General features: G+C 39.9%; 1 protein-coding gene across 9 annotated transcripts in view; it reads right to left on the bottom strand.

The window, feature by feature from the left end:
• The window catches only part of KIAA1217 (KIAA1217 ortholog), a 183,126-nt gene that overhangs the window by 82,676 nt on the left and 87,134 nt on the right, over positions 1-13,316 (bottom strand). The gene's annotated exons all lie outside the window — the stretch shown is intronic.

Here is a 13,316-nt window from a genome sequence, read left to right as displayed (position 1 = left end):
ACTGAAAAGAGCCTGGCTCTGTCTTCTTTGTACCCTCTCTTCAGGTACTTTTATACACTGATGAGATCCCTCCCCTTGAGCCTTCTCTTCTCTAGGCTGAACAGTCCCAACTCTCTCAGCCTTTCTTCATAGCAGAGATGCTCTAACCGAGTTAAGGGCCTTGTGGCCCTTTGTTGGACTCTCTCCAGTATGTCCATGTCTCTCTTGTACCAGGGAGCCCAGAACTGGACACAGCACTCCAGGATCACCTCCCCTGACCTGATGGCAATACTTTGTCTAACGTAGCCCAGGATACCATTGGCCTTCTTTGTCGCAAGGCACATTGCTGGCTCACGTTCAGCTTGGTGTCCACCAGGATCCCCAGATCCTTTTCTGCCAAGCTGCTTTGCAGCACAGTGGCCCCCAAGATATATTGGTGCATCCACTCTGCAGACATTTAGCAGCCCAGAATGAGATGGAGGAGAAAAAAATGTAGAAAAGACAGTAGAAATACCACTGCAGTTTGTATTTTTACCAGCTGCCTGAGAGGCACTGCCACAACCTAAATGCTTTGTAAATGGCTCAAAAGCTATCCAGCCATTGGAAGGTATTTGTAAAAGGAAAACAATATTGGATCTGCTCAAGAATTAGTGATTACAGAAACGTCTACACTGAATTCACTGCAGCTCGTGTAGATACACAGTCAAGGTAGTTTTACACCACCCAGTTTGGATGTTGCTAGTGACACAACAGTAGAAGGGCAGCCTTCAGGCTGAACTAAGCGCTAAAGTCTTTATTACATTTTCAGGCAGACTTTGGGGCCTGAGCAGATTCTGTGCTGCCATGCCTTTGCATCTACCAATAACCAACACAGGTAGGCTAAGACTAGCCGGAGTATTTTACACAAACTGAATTCACCACAATAACTGCAGTGTAGGTGCACCATCTGTTGTTCTCCCACGGCCAATATAAACAGGAGGGTTGGGAACACAAGGTCCTCAATGCAGCTACCATCAGACATCATCGAATCTCAGCAAATCACAAAACTTAGTTGGTAACTCAGTGATTCTCACTTGCAAGTCATCAGCAATGGGATGGGCAGTTTATGGTGCTGAGATACAAACACTGAGCAAAAGCAATGGGGAAAGCCAAGGTCCTAGAATGCAAAGGCATTTAATGAAAAGAAGGTATTTTATTCTAAGATGATCCCTCTTCCCCCTTAATCTTTAGTATTTTTGTCCCTATGTTGTCCATAACTGCTACAGAGGAATAAACACACACATAGTTAGATGTTCCTACCATCAGTGGGTAGATAATTGTGCTTGCACTTAGGGAAGGAAGATGTTAATTTTTCTGAATACTAAACAGACCACTCAATATTACCTAACCATTATTTGATATTAGGCTGCTTGTATAAAATGGAGCTGTTAACATAATTTTCCTAATATTATCAAGAGCTGACACTTTTTCTTTCATTAAGATTGCAATCAGACCCTTTATGAATCCTACTACAAACTTCCATTTTCCTTTGGCTGGAAAAATGTAACTGGTTTTCTTTCAAAGACTGAAGAAAACTTTCCTAAGAATTTTACTTTTAATGCCAAAATTTAATGAGTTATTAAACTATTCTTCTTTTCATTTTGAGACATCATTTATGTTCTTCTAAGTAAAATTGCTTTTTAGTGTTCATTCAAGTATTCCATGCAGCTAAACATTCTTTAGAATTCAGAAACTAACTATATTTGTAAAAAAATTTAAGTACACATATTTTTAATGATTGCATTTATTTCACTGTTCCAAGACGTGCAAAAACATATTCATTTTTGATGATAGCTTTCAGTTCTTCAGAAGAACATAAGGAACCTTCTGTATTTTGGCATTTGAAACTTTCTTGGATTAAATGGCAAAAAATTATTTTTTGGCTAAAAATACATGCTTTGCATATCAGCTTTGCAGTTGTGTGTGACACTGTTTTCTGCCCAGTTTAAAAGTTAGTGCAGAATGCAGAAAATGCTGAATATTGAGCTGGTGAAACCATTAACACAAAAGAAATGGTAGAGTTAAAAAATCTTCCTTATACACAAGTCTAAATCATTTCAGAACAGTCTTGAATCTGTGTGTCCTCCAACACTCCCCCAAAATATTGATCCAAAACAAAATTACAGTTGTCTTTGGGTCCTGAATTTTCAAAGCAAATATGCATGTTATCCAAAAAGATCATGCCTTAAAATAGACAGCTTTAACATACAACTCAGAGAAATGTTTTGGCCACAAACTCACTCTAAGGGGAAAAGACATTTTCAAAGGCATAATACATTCTTTTTTCCTTACTCTCCCTTAGATCACATGCCCTTAAAACAAACTACTGCCTTTCCTTTTGAGTTGTCTGATCCGTATCATGATATAGCAATGCTTTAGGGCATTTCCTATTTGACAAAACTAACTGTTCACTTCTAAAAATCCCGTTTCAGCATGACAGAAGAGACTGAAAATCCATTATTTTAACTCATTGACATTATTTTTCTCCTACACATTGCCCAGCTGAAACTCTGAACACCGGTAATACCCACAGGCCCAACTTCATGGAGCTGCTGGAGCTCTGAGGTTTGTTTTACCTTCAGCTAAAAAAATTACTCCCATGGAGAATTAAAGCAAGAAGAAATAGAATATAACTCAGGTATGGTTTTTGTTAGGGCATAACACATATGCCAGCAAAGCCTCTGGAAAGAAAGTTAAACATAACGGATGTTAATGTCTCCATGTACCCTGAAGTCCCTCTTGCACTTATGGTTCTGTTACAATGGATTTACCCGAAACTTGAATATTGGGCCAAGTTTTATAAAACACAAACCAAACACGACTGCGAAATGCCCTGCTACTCTAGGTAGACGGGTATGAAGACCAGTGTCAATGAGGAAACTACACCATGCAACTGTTTTGAAAGTGCAAGTCAGACAACACTGTGGCTATCACTTCTATGTACTCCTGGATACTGCCAGCCTTGAGCTTCCCTACAGCTACAAGGCAAGCTGTGATGTTAAGCTTTGCCCTTCACCATGCTGGTATAACTTAGTTTCAGAAATACCTCTGGAATTTCTGATCATTCTTCACCCTATGAGCAAGAGGCCACAGCATTAAACACAGGCCATAGCAGAAAACATTTATGTGTAAGTCAGTCCTTAGAAACTTAAACCTCTTTACAAATTGCTTCACAACATTTCTGTCAACAGAAAGGTATGTTTTATAGTAGGGGAAATTAAACACCCAAGAGGTGAAAGGACATGTTCAAAGAAAGGTTTACAAGCATAAAACCCAAATCTGATGATGATCATGTGAACACACCACATGATTACCCTTTCCTTCCCTGCATACAGAGCTCTTTCAAAACCAAAAGACTTTCTGCTCCCCCTTTACCGAGGGTCAGTGACACAAGGACTTAGAAAATATTTCATCATTTCTCTCAGGGATGGTCTACATGAAACACAACACAGTGCAATGAAAGATGCACTGTTAACCTGCAGGCAGTGCCTCCTGCACAAGCTGAACCCACCAGCGCTGGGTTTAGAGAGTGTCCGGAGCAGCCACCCTGCACCTTTGTCCAGCTAGCACAGATTTGAAGACTGCCCATGCTGCAGCTGCAGCTCACGCAGACACATCAGATGCATGGCAAGGTGCTCAGCTCAGATACTGTCGCTGGGTTGTAAAACCCACTTGGCAGCTGAGGACATGCCCACATGGCATAACGGTGAACCATACCTGAACTGACAGGGCCTAGTCTGGCTTTAGAGCAAGGAGCTGCATAATCAAAAGGGCTCAGCACTGTACCCATACCGGTAAGATCGTAACTCCTTAGTTACAACTGATAAAGGTTTACTCTTTATGGCAAAAGCTAATGTTATGCAGGCAGCATGACACCACCCAGCTCGCATCTCTCAGCACCTCCATCTAATACATGGTGCTGACCTAACCTTGACTAAGTGCCACATTATCATGGTTGTATTGCTAACAATGATCTCAGTGCTGGGCAGCTTAGATGCTTAGAAGAGCTTTAATCACAACTCACTTTTATTTACAGAACAGGAATTAGCCTTATAAACTGGTTATTTAAGAGAGAAAAACATGAAGCACACAACAGCAAAGAAAAGTTAAATGGCTGATAAATCAAGAATTAGTTAACAAACATGATTGAGTCATCATCTGTGACCTTTACAAATATCAGTTAATTCTCTCACACAATAAATTTTAAATGGAAAAATACTGGTACTCACATAATCCTCTCATAATTCTCTTCTCATAATGAAGAAGAGAAAACTGAGGCAGAGGAGTTAAATAACTCCTTAGTGTTATGAAATAAAATACAATCAAATCTTAAACTGGAGTTCATGAGTTTCTTTCCTGTGAAGCTACGGGACACTCCCTGTGTAGGTAACACATCTTGCAAATTTCTGCACTGAAAAACCTTACTGAGATTTGGCAACACCTTAATCCATGAGCTCCCATCTGAAGAGAAGTATTAACTGATGATAATATCTGTATTTGGCCGATGTGGGATGCTTGGACGCTGGAACAGTGAAACCTTCCCACAGAGCCAGAAATCACTGGTGTGAACAATGCACTGCCACTCTCTTCTGACCAGCCACACTACATATCCTCTGGAAATTTCATGTCCAATTTGAAAATTTCAAGTAATTAGTAAAACTGGTTGGACTACAGCAGTCAAAACCTGGATGCATTGGGAGCGCTGGAATTTCTTTAAATCAAAAGCTGCAACTCAAACAGGGAAACAATACGTACAGGAGGCCTTCACACCTTGTTGGGTGAATAATAACATCAAAAAAGCATATTAGGAAGTTAGTACAGGATATATAAGGAATGGAAAATTACATGAACTAGCAAAGACAGCTGTATCTTAAGGTGAAGAAATATGGACTACATGGTGAGGAAAAGCAGTGAGAACAGCCAGAAGTCAAGCTGATCTATGTTTTGTAAAGTGAATTAAATAACACAAAGGAGTTAGAGGTTGGCAAAGTTGTCATTAGATTAGTTTCACTCTTTACCTAACCATCAGTTAACCACATTTTTTTGAGATGATGGACAATCTTCGTCTTTTCATGCTGGTTTAGCTTGATCTTCCACCATATGTCCACTGAGTCATTGGCTCTGCATTTTCCCTCATGCTGAAGTCAGCAGCAATGTCAACAAGCAAAAGTGAGAAAATGCACCCTTATTTCTTTCTCATATTTATGTCGAATCATTAGTTGAGACTTGTATCCATTTTAAAAACTAAGGATAAAATCTTGATGATTTGTTGCGACACTTCAGGACAATCCAGAGGGGATCACAATAAAAATTGCCATGCATTTCCTCAAAATCCAGTTTACAATTTTTTTTTTTTTTTTTTTTTCAAAAATGCCAAGATCCTTCCAATTTTTCTGTGATTTTTATTTGACAAAATTGCAGTATATAAGACTGTGAGGGTGGCATAGGCCCATGTTGTTCTCCACCCTCTCCCCTATTTCCCTGCCTCCAGCTATCAGATAAACAGAGATAACATAGTTCATGTCCTTACCACCAAATTTTGTAAAAGTTATGCAGACACAAGTTTATTACAGTAACACCTCTTGCAGTGTGGAAGAAATTCCTCAATATGCAGTTCTTACTTTCCACACCCTCAAGACTTGACTCTCCTATTTCACCACACATATTTTCAACTAGTCTGAGGTCATTGCCACGGTCCTTATGGTATTTCTAGCCTGAAGCTCTCATACTAGCTTCCATTAGCTACTCCCTGCTGATAATCTGTCCTCCACACTCAAAAAATGTCTATAAATAGCCTTAGCTGTCTTCAAGTACTAAGAGAATCAAAAAGTAGATCTTTTAATGAAATTAAAACAATTATTTATTTCATATAATTTTCTTCCAGAATAGCCTGAAGAGCTTTGCTCAAGGTATTAAGTTGTTTGATAACAATTTCAATAAAAGCAGGAACTGTTTAATTTAGTCCAGTACCACTTCTTACTGCTATTTCATCCTTTTCTGCTATTTACAGTGACTTGCTGTAATTCTGCAATAGATTTGTTACCTAATGAAAAAACACATGGAAAATTCAGTAGTCACATAAAATTTCTACTAAAGTGTTATGAGAAATAAAGATTTCTAACTGTCACTCAAATACTATCACTTTTCTACAAATGGATACTTTTAGTTAGCTAAGAAGAAAAAGCAAAAACCAAAAAGAAAACCAACAATTTTTTTTACCTAAAGAAAAACTGGCATTTGTCCTATCTGATTGCAGATAAAACCTGTGAAATAGCCTATTGCCAAAAGACAACATACACCTATGTCAGCAAGTCCATCAAGTGTAGACAGTTACTTCTATCATCTAGATAGAAGTAACTAGAGAGTCTGAGGGAACATTTCAGTTTAACCCAGTTTCCCAGGTGGAAAACAATGTTCTGGCAGGACGACTTTTGGACAATAATTGCATCTATACCCTTGCTCTTGCCAGAATAGCCCAACTGACCAGCAAGATGACTTTTTCATATCCCTAACTGAAAAAACAATGCAAATAAGCTTGGAAGAACACAAAAATCCTATGATACTTAATGAAAAAATATTAAAAAAAAAAATGACAACTGAACAACACAGTAAGATGAACTAGAAATGTCATGTGTACCAGAGCTATTTTTCAGAGGGCCCACAGGCTCTGCCATGCTGCATTTACTTGAATTCACATTCACCAATTTAGCATAGTAAAATCAGAGAACTACACACGAGCAGGCACAGGACATGCCCACGCAGGCTCTTGCAGCTGTGCTGCTTTTGCCCGCCAGGAGCTGAGCCCCTGACCTCTGGAGAAGCCAGTAAACCATGGTGAGCTGGCTCCCAGCCAAAGGTACCAAGCTGACTAGTACAATTTCAGAGGATATGTGTTTGCCAAGGGCTAGGTAGACATATTAAGCATTTATGGATACTGTAACCAAGTATTTTACATAGGGGCATTTTTGTTACTAGCTTTTAAAGGAGCAATAGCAAAAGAGACAGGAAAACATCAATTAAATTTCTTAGAATACATATTCTTCCTCTTGAATAAACACAAAAAGAAAGAAAGACATCCTACCCAATAGTATTTCCTTCCTATATAAATCAGCTGTATTAAACACACATTACTTGAGTGGTAACTATTTTTATAAACCCTGTTTTTTAGTATTAAACCATGCAGAAGTGATGCATTCAAGGGCAGAATGTGACCATTTTAATATTCCATAGCCGTGGAGCATTAAAGTCATGTAGGCCACACATGACTGTAGTTTTGCTCCATCTACCAAATTTTCTGTATTTACTGCAGGAATTCTCTTCAGTATTTCTGAAGTTATTTCATTCCTAAAAAGTTCACTACTGTCAGTAGCAAGTTTAGGGGTTAAGCCATTCAGCTTATAAGAGCACCACTGGTTACAGCATCACACCAGAAATTCACCTACCTGGGCTTTAACAAGCAGCCTTGACTTTTTGTTAAGTCATTAAGGCCTACATTAAACAGGATCTTGGACCCAAGACCTTAGTTAGCATGGTTAAGGAGAAGAAAGCCAAAAGGCATTTGCTGAGCTCACTGCAGTTTGTCATTATCTCTTTTGTACTGGGGAGCCAAAACTGGACATAATACTCCATGTGCAGCCTCACAAATGCTGAGAAGAAGGGAATAATCACTTCCCTTGACCTGCTGGCTAAATTTTTCCTGCGGCCAGCTATGCAGTTTTTACTGCTGCAAGGACACACTGCTAACACATAGTTACCTTGCTGTCAGATCCTAAGTCCTTTCTGCAAAGCTGCTCCCAAGCCAGTCTGTCCCTGCCTACATTGTTGCACAGGGCTCTTCTGTCCCTGCTGAAAGACTGCATTTGCCTCTGGAGAGCTTTGTGAAGTTCCTGCTAGTCCATTTCTCTGGCTCACTGGGGGTCCCAGTGAGTGGCCGACTGACCCTCCAGCATACTAAAAGCTCTCCCAAACTTAGTGTGAGGCTTGGTCCTGCTGACGGTTCATTCCATCCCAACAGCCCAGTTGCTGATGTTAAAAACTACTGGCCCCAGAAGTCCACCCCTGACGCAGACCACTGAAAACCAGCTCCCAGTCAGACTTTAAAGCATTAAGCCCTACTCACCTCGAACGCCACCCATATCTGCCCCAGGTAGCTACAAGGAGGCTATGAGAGATATGTGAAAGGCCTTGTTAAAGCCAAGACAAACAGCATCCACTGCTCTGTCCTCAGACCCACAGATGGTCTATTCATCACAGAAGGTAACTGGGTAGAAGCAATGGTACCAAGTGCCTGACATTTATGAAACAGTTGAGTAGTTAAAAAATTTATCCAGAAGGGCTCCCATCTTGAGAGTGTTTCAGACCATTGGCCTTATTGTCCCAAGAGAGTACCCTAATCAGCAGGCTATCTGCAAGCCTCTGATGCAGTGATTATCCTCTTATCCTGTTTAAATCAGGCTACTCTGTAGCCAAAAATGCAAGATAGAGAGAAAATAAGAACAAAACCAAGAGACAGCCTTATATACCACAGAGATGACAGTATTTCCCTCTGAGAACCGAAACCTGAACTCAGGCCCAGCATAGTAACTATGCATTAGAATCACTACCTAAATATATAAACAGTATTGGGCGCAACGATTAAATCCAAGAACTGTCCTCGTTTAGGGACTTGCTCTCAGCACTGGCAGCAAATCATAAATACACTGTGCTAACAGACAGGCTAGTACTACGCTTCTCTGCTTGGCCAAAATCTTGCACTTCTTGCAACGTGTGGAATTGCAATACACTTTTTTCTTTGCATGCTCATGTGCAAATGGAAGGGTCTGGTGTTTGTGTGGCTTACTGTATTAGAGGTAGACTTACAAATTTTACCTAACGTGAAAATTAGATCGAATTTGTTCAAGTGATAGCTTCTGTGCCAGATACAACCCACGGGACAGCTCCATCTGGCCTCTTACCTTTCCTCTGAAGGGTAGTTTGGCCTGTGCAAGCTATTCCAGCTGCCAGATCCCTCTTCCAGCAGACATCAAATGCTGAAAGCCCAAACTGCTGTTGCTAAATCAGAATAAGAAGCAGTGGTAAGAGCAGGATGAAGACATTGCACCTTCTGTGTGGGTATGATTTGGCATAAAGAGGAAAGCCACTGCCTCCTTGACATAGCTTTATTCAGTTTGTCAGTTTGGACTCTAATTACTCTACCTCTCCCTTTATCTTCACCACTTTTCATTCTGGTTTATTCGTCTTGCAAGGTCCTGCAATAGGAGTAGTTTCTCAGTATGTAACCGAACACGGTATGGTCCCATTTTTAGTCAAGGTCTTTTAGTATTACTGCAGTGCAGATAAATAATATTGTATTAAAAAAAACATTTAACAGATATAGCAGTGACAGATACAGACTTGCATAGTTAATGGTTTTATTTAGCACACTGCACATCATCTACTCCAGTATCACTGCAATGAACCCATTGGATCCATGCTGAGTTGCAATGGAGTCAAATTCACCTCCAGTGTGACACAGCATCTAAAATATACTGCTTATCAGCTTTTTAGTGGCAGACAGAATGTGCTTCTGTTGAGACAGTATGTACTAAATAAGATCTTGCTTCTTAGAAGCATTTTTTTTTTTCAGGTACACACAAGACATTCTCTTATAGGAGGAAGAATCTGTTAAGTAAATAATAATCGAGTGCATGACTGCTAGCCTGGGAAGGCCTGTATTTCACTCTTCCATATAGCTGTCTTTCACAAATCATGTAGGGACAATAAACGAAACAGAAAAAACCTCTCGGCACTATGATATATCAGTATGATTGTTTACCTTCTTTAGATGCAAATATTTCAGGTAAGAACTGTGGGTTTTTTTCTTTCCAAGTTCAAAAATTTTAGCTATAATTTGAAGAAATATGAAAGAAGTCTAGAAAAGCTGGACAGGAAAACTGCTGTTACCTTATAATATTATAGTTTCCTAGGGTCTGTGTTTCAATTCAATAATTGGAACTAGTTGTTTCAGGCTGTTTTTTCTATAGACTTGCCAGCCCACATTAATGTATCTGACCATGACAGCAAATATTTACATGACCTTTCTGCATGTTGGCTGCTTTGCACACACTGTAAAAAGACAAGATAGGGAAAATTTCTTTAAGATGACTGAATACATTAAAGCTATATTCAGCCTTAACTTGAAATGCAGTTCCCAGGGAGTCCCTCTCCCATGAATTAAACTGAAGATCCTGCTGACTTCATTAGGCTTGAATCACGCCCTAAGGAATCAGAGAGGGCAGTGCCACTGCTAACAAATCACAGGCTTCTCTTATAAAGTCTATGGCTGTTCACACATCTTCTGCCTGATTTAACATGCCTATTTTCATTTCTAGCTCATAAATAGTAAATAACAATTAATTACCATGAATATAATAGATAAGTCTACCTTTAGCATTTATATTGTTCTGTGGAAGTCTTACAGTACATTGCATACACATGTATAGAGAGATATTTCTACCTCTGGATGACAGCTACCAAGTCACTATCCGTCTCTCCACAGAAGCTTTCCCATGTGTAAAATTGTAACTACGGCTCTGACTTTCTTTTTAACAGGCTTTGAGAAACACATGCAAGAAATGCTACAAAAGATCCAGGTGTTACTATTATAATCAGTAACAGCATTTTCATAGAAGGTGGCAGCAAACTAATTAATCAGACACCAAAATGTGTGCCTGCTAAAACCTGGGGTTGGGGTACTAACAAGTAATATTCAGAATACTCCATGATTGTTTAAGACCCTCCCCATGTCAATCCTTAAGCGTTTGTGTAATTTTACTCCTGCAAGTAATCCCTCCAAAGGCAAATAAAATGCAAATATTGGCAGGATCAGACATTTCTGCAGAGGCCTTTCCATACCACCTAATTTTAGGCACAGGTTTACCAGCAAGGAGCCCGGTCATCCTCTGCTCCTTATTCATCTGGACTGGAGTGGCCAGGCACCCTGGCTGGGACACCCAAAGAAGGTGCTTGTAACCCTCGAGCCATAAAGCTCCATCCTCCTCAGTGACTTCTCAAGCCCAAATCCTCGTGCATTTATGGAAATTCCTCCTTGTACCATATTCTTCCTTAATCCAACCCTGCATGTACAGCCCGATCCTGCAGGAGCATCTACTGCTGTAACCGCAACCGGAGGTTGTAACCACACCCTGCCCTTTGGGGCTGCAACAGGGCATCAACTACCCCAACTCCTCCATCACCACAGAGGATGCTGGTGCCTGCCCTTACAAAGCATCAGGCCCATTGTTTCTACAGATGTGCCACATGAGAGACTACAAGTGAAAGTATTTGTCAGTCTTCATTTCACTGCGGAGGTACTGGAGCAGCGACAGCAGCGAGCTGCAGCGCGGGCACAGGCTGGCTGCTGGCATAACCTCGCTGGGTGCTTGTCAGGTTCTGCTTCCTCCAGGCAAATTGCAAGTGAAGTTTGTTGAAAGCTTTTGAGCACTTTCCAGATTTCAGCTGATTCTCACTCCGACAGTTTTGCTAGATAATTTTTTCCCACAGTTATCACACTGGAAAAACTCCCAGCTTTCAAATAGATCTTTTAAAATACATTTAATTTTCTCTTGCACAGTGAATTAATTTATTTTAATATCTTGCTTTGTCTCAAGGCTGCAGATTGATGAGACAAGTGCTGATTTCTGATGGACCTCTTAGCCAAGAAAGACCTTCATTCCAAACGCAGTTGCTGAAATTTTAAATGGGCCCACAACTGGAACACTGTTTGCTGGGTCGACTCCACATGAATACCATGCCCTATTAGATTAGTCCTGACTGACAAAACCATGATGTTGGGGTAGCCAAAATGCATTACCACTATTCCTTCTCAGGCTCCATGTTCATTCAGACCACAGTTGAAAAACAGACTCATATGTAGTTAGTAAAATAGGAACCTACAGAAGAATTAGAATTGCAAAAAGAAAACATCAGCTTTTTAAAACAATGAAATTGAGATATTAAATGTAAAATTAATAAAAATTCACAAAAGTTGGCCATTTTCCTCACTGAAATTATGTTGGGTGAGGATCAAAACATAGTTTGTATTTAAATTAAATTAAAAAATTAATAGAGATGGAAAGGGAGGTGATTGTACATAGCTTGTTTAAAATCACCTGAACAGAAATATTTTCATGACACTTTTAAAATTGAAGTTATAAACAGTTTCCTGTTTTTTAAAAATAAACACTCCCCTTGTTCTGCTGCAAGTGAAAACAATCCTAATAGGGCCACAGTCTGCAAAGCGTCTCAAAAATAAAATTTCAGAACACTGCTCACGGTAGCGTTAGAACACACTGGCAGAAAAGACTGAAATCGTAAAACATTATTACATTATTGTAAAAGAAATGCATTGAAGAATAATAATCTAAAACTGAACTATTTTAGAATAATTTTTAGACTATCTTTTAAAACAAACTATTTGCTATTAATAGTTCCTAAAACAACTCGAAAATGACAGGTTGTGGGGTGGTGGCAATATATTACCTCCTATTTGGCTAGTATAATGATCCCTTAAACCACACACATAGCTGTGACCCCTCCTGCAATACAGGGGAGAAAAAGCTTATTTTACTCCAGTTTCAAATCTAAAAACTCTCAACTCAAATGCTTCATATTATATTGCTTCCTTCCCCCGTCCCTGCATTTTGCCTGTTTGTGCTGGGATAAGCCAGGGTCTTGTCTCTGGTATACGAAAGACAGGCTGAGATAGGGTGCCTTGCAGGATCTGAAATCCTGGCCATTAAATAAAATGGTACATCTTCATGTGACAATCCTCCATTAGGATCTGGACAACTGTATATTCAGCAGATGCTAAAAAAACAGCTTTAAGAGTGGACTACTTAACAGTGAGCTTCTGGTTCTCTCATCTCAGCAAAGATACTGGCAAACTGGAAAGAGTGCAAAGAAGGGCAACAGTGATAATCAAATGTCCAGGATGGTTTCTGGATGAGGAACAAGTGATTACAGCAGCACTTCTCAGACTGCAGAAAAGACGACCTGAGGGAAATGACAGGCCTACAAAATCAGATACGGCCCAGGGGAACAGATAACAATCTAATGTTTGCTGTCACTTCCAACACAGGACAAAGGGGCATAACTTAGAGCAGATAAGCAAATACAAAAGAAAGCAAGAGAAAAGTGACTGTTGGGCAGTAAACCAACAGAAACTTGCTGCCAAAGTCACAGCTACGCTGTTGCAGATGCAAAAAATTTATATGGGTTCAAAGGGAGACTGAACAAATACCTGGAGGAGACATCTCTTG

The sequence above is a fragment of the Strix uralensis genome, chromosome 1, assembly GCF_047716275.1.
Source record: "Strix uralensis isolate ZFMK-TIS-50842 chromosome 1, bStrUra1, whole genome shotgun sequence".
NCBI classification, from domain to species: domain Eukaryota; kingdom Metazoa; phylum Chordata; class Aves; order Strigiformes; family Strigidae; genus Strix; species Strix uralensis.
This window is presented reverse-complemented; position numbering and strand designations above follow the sequence as displayed.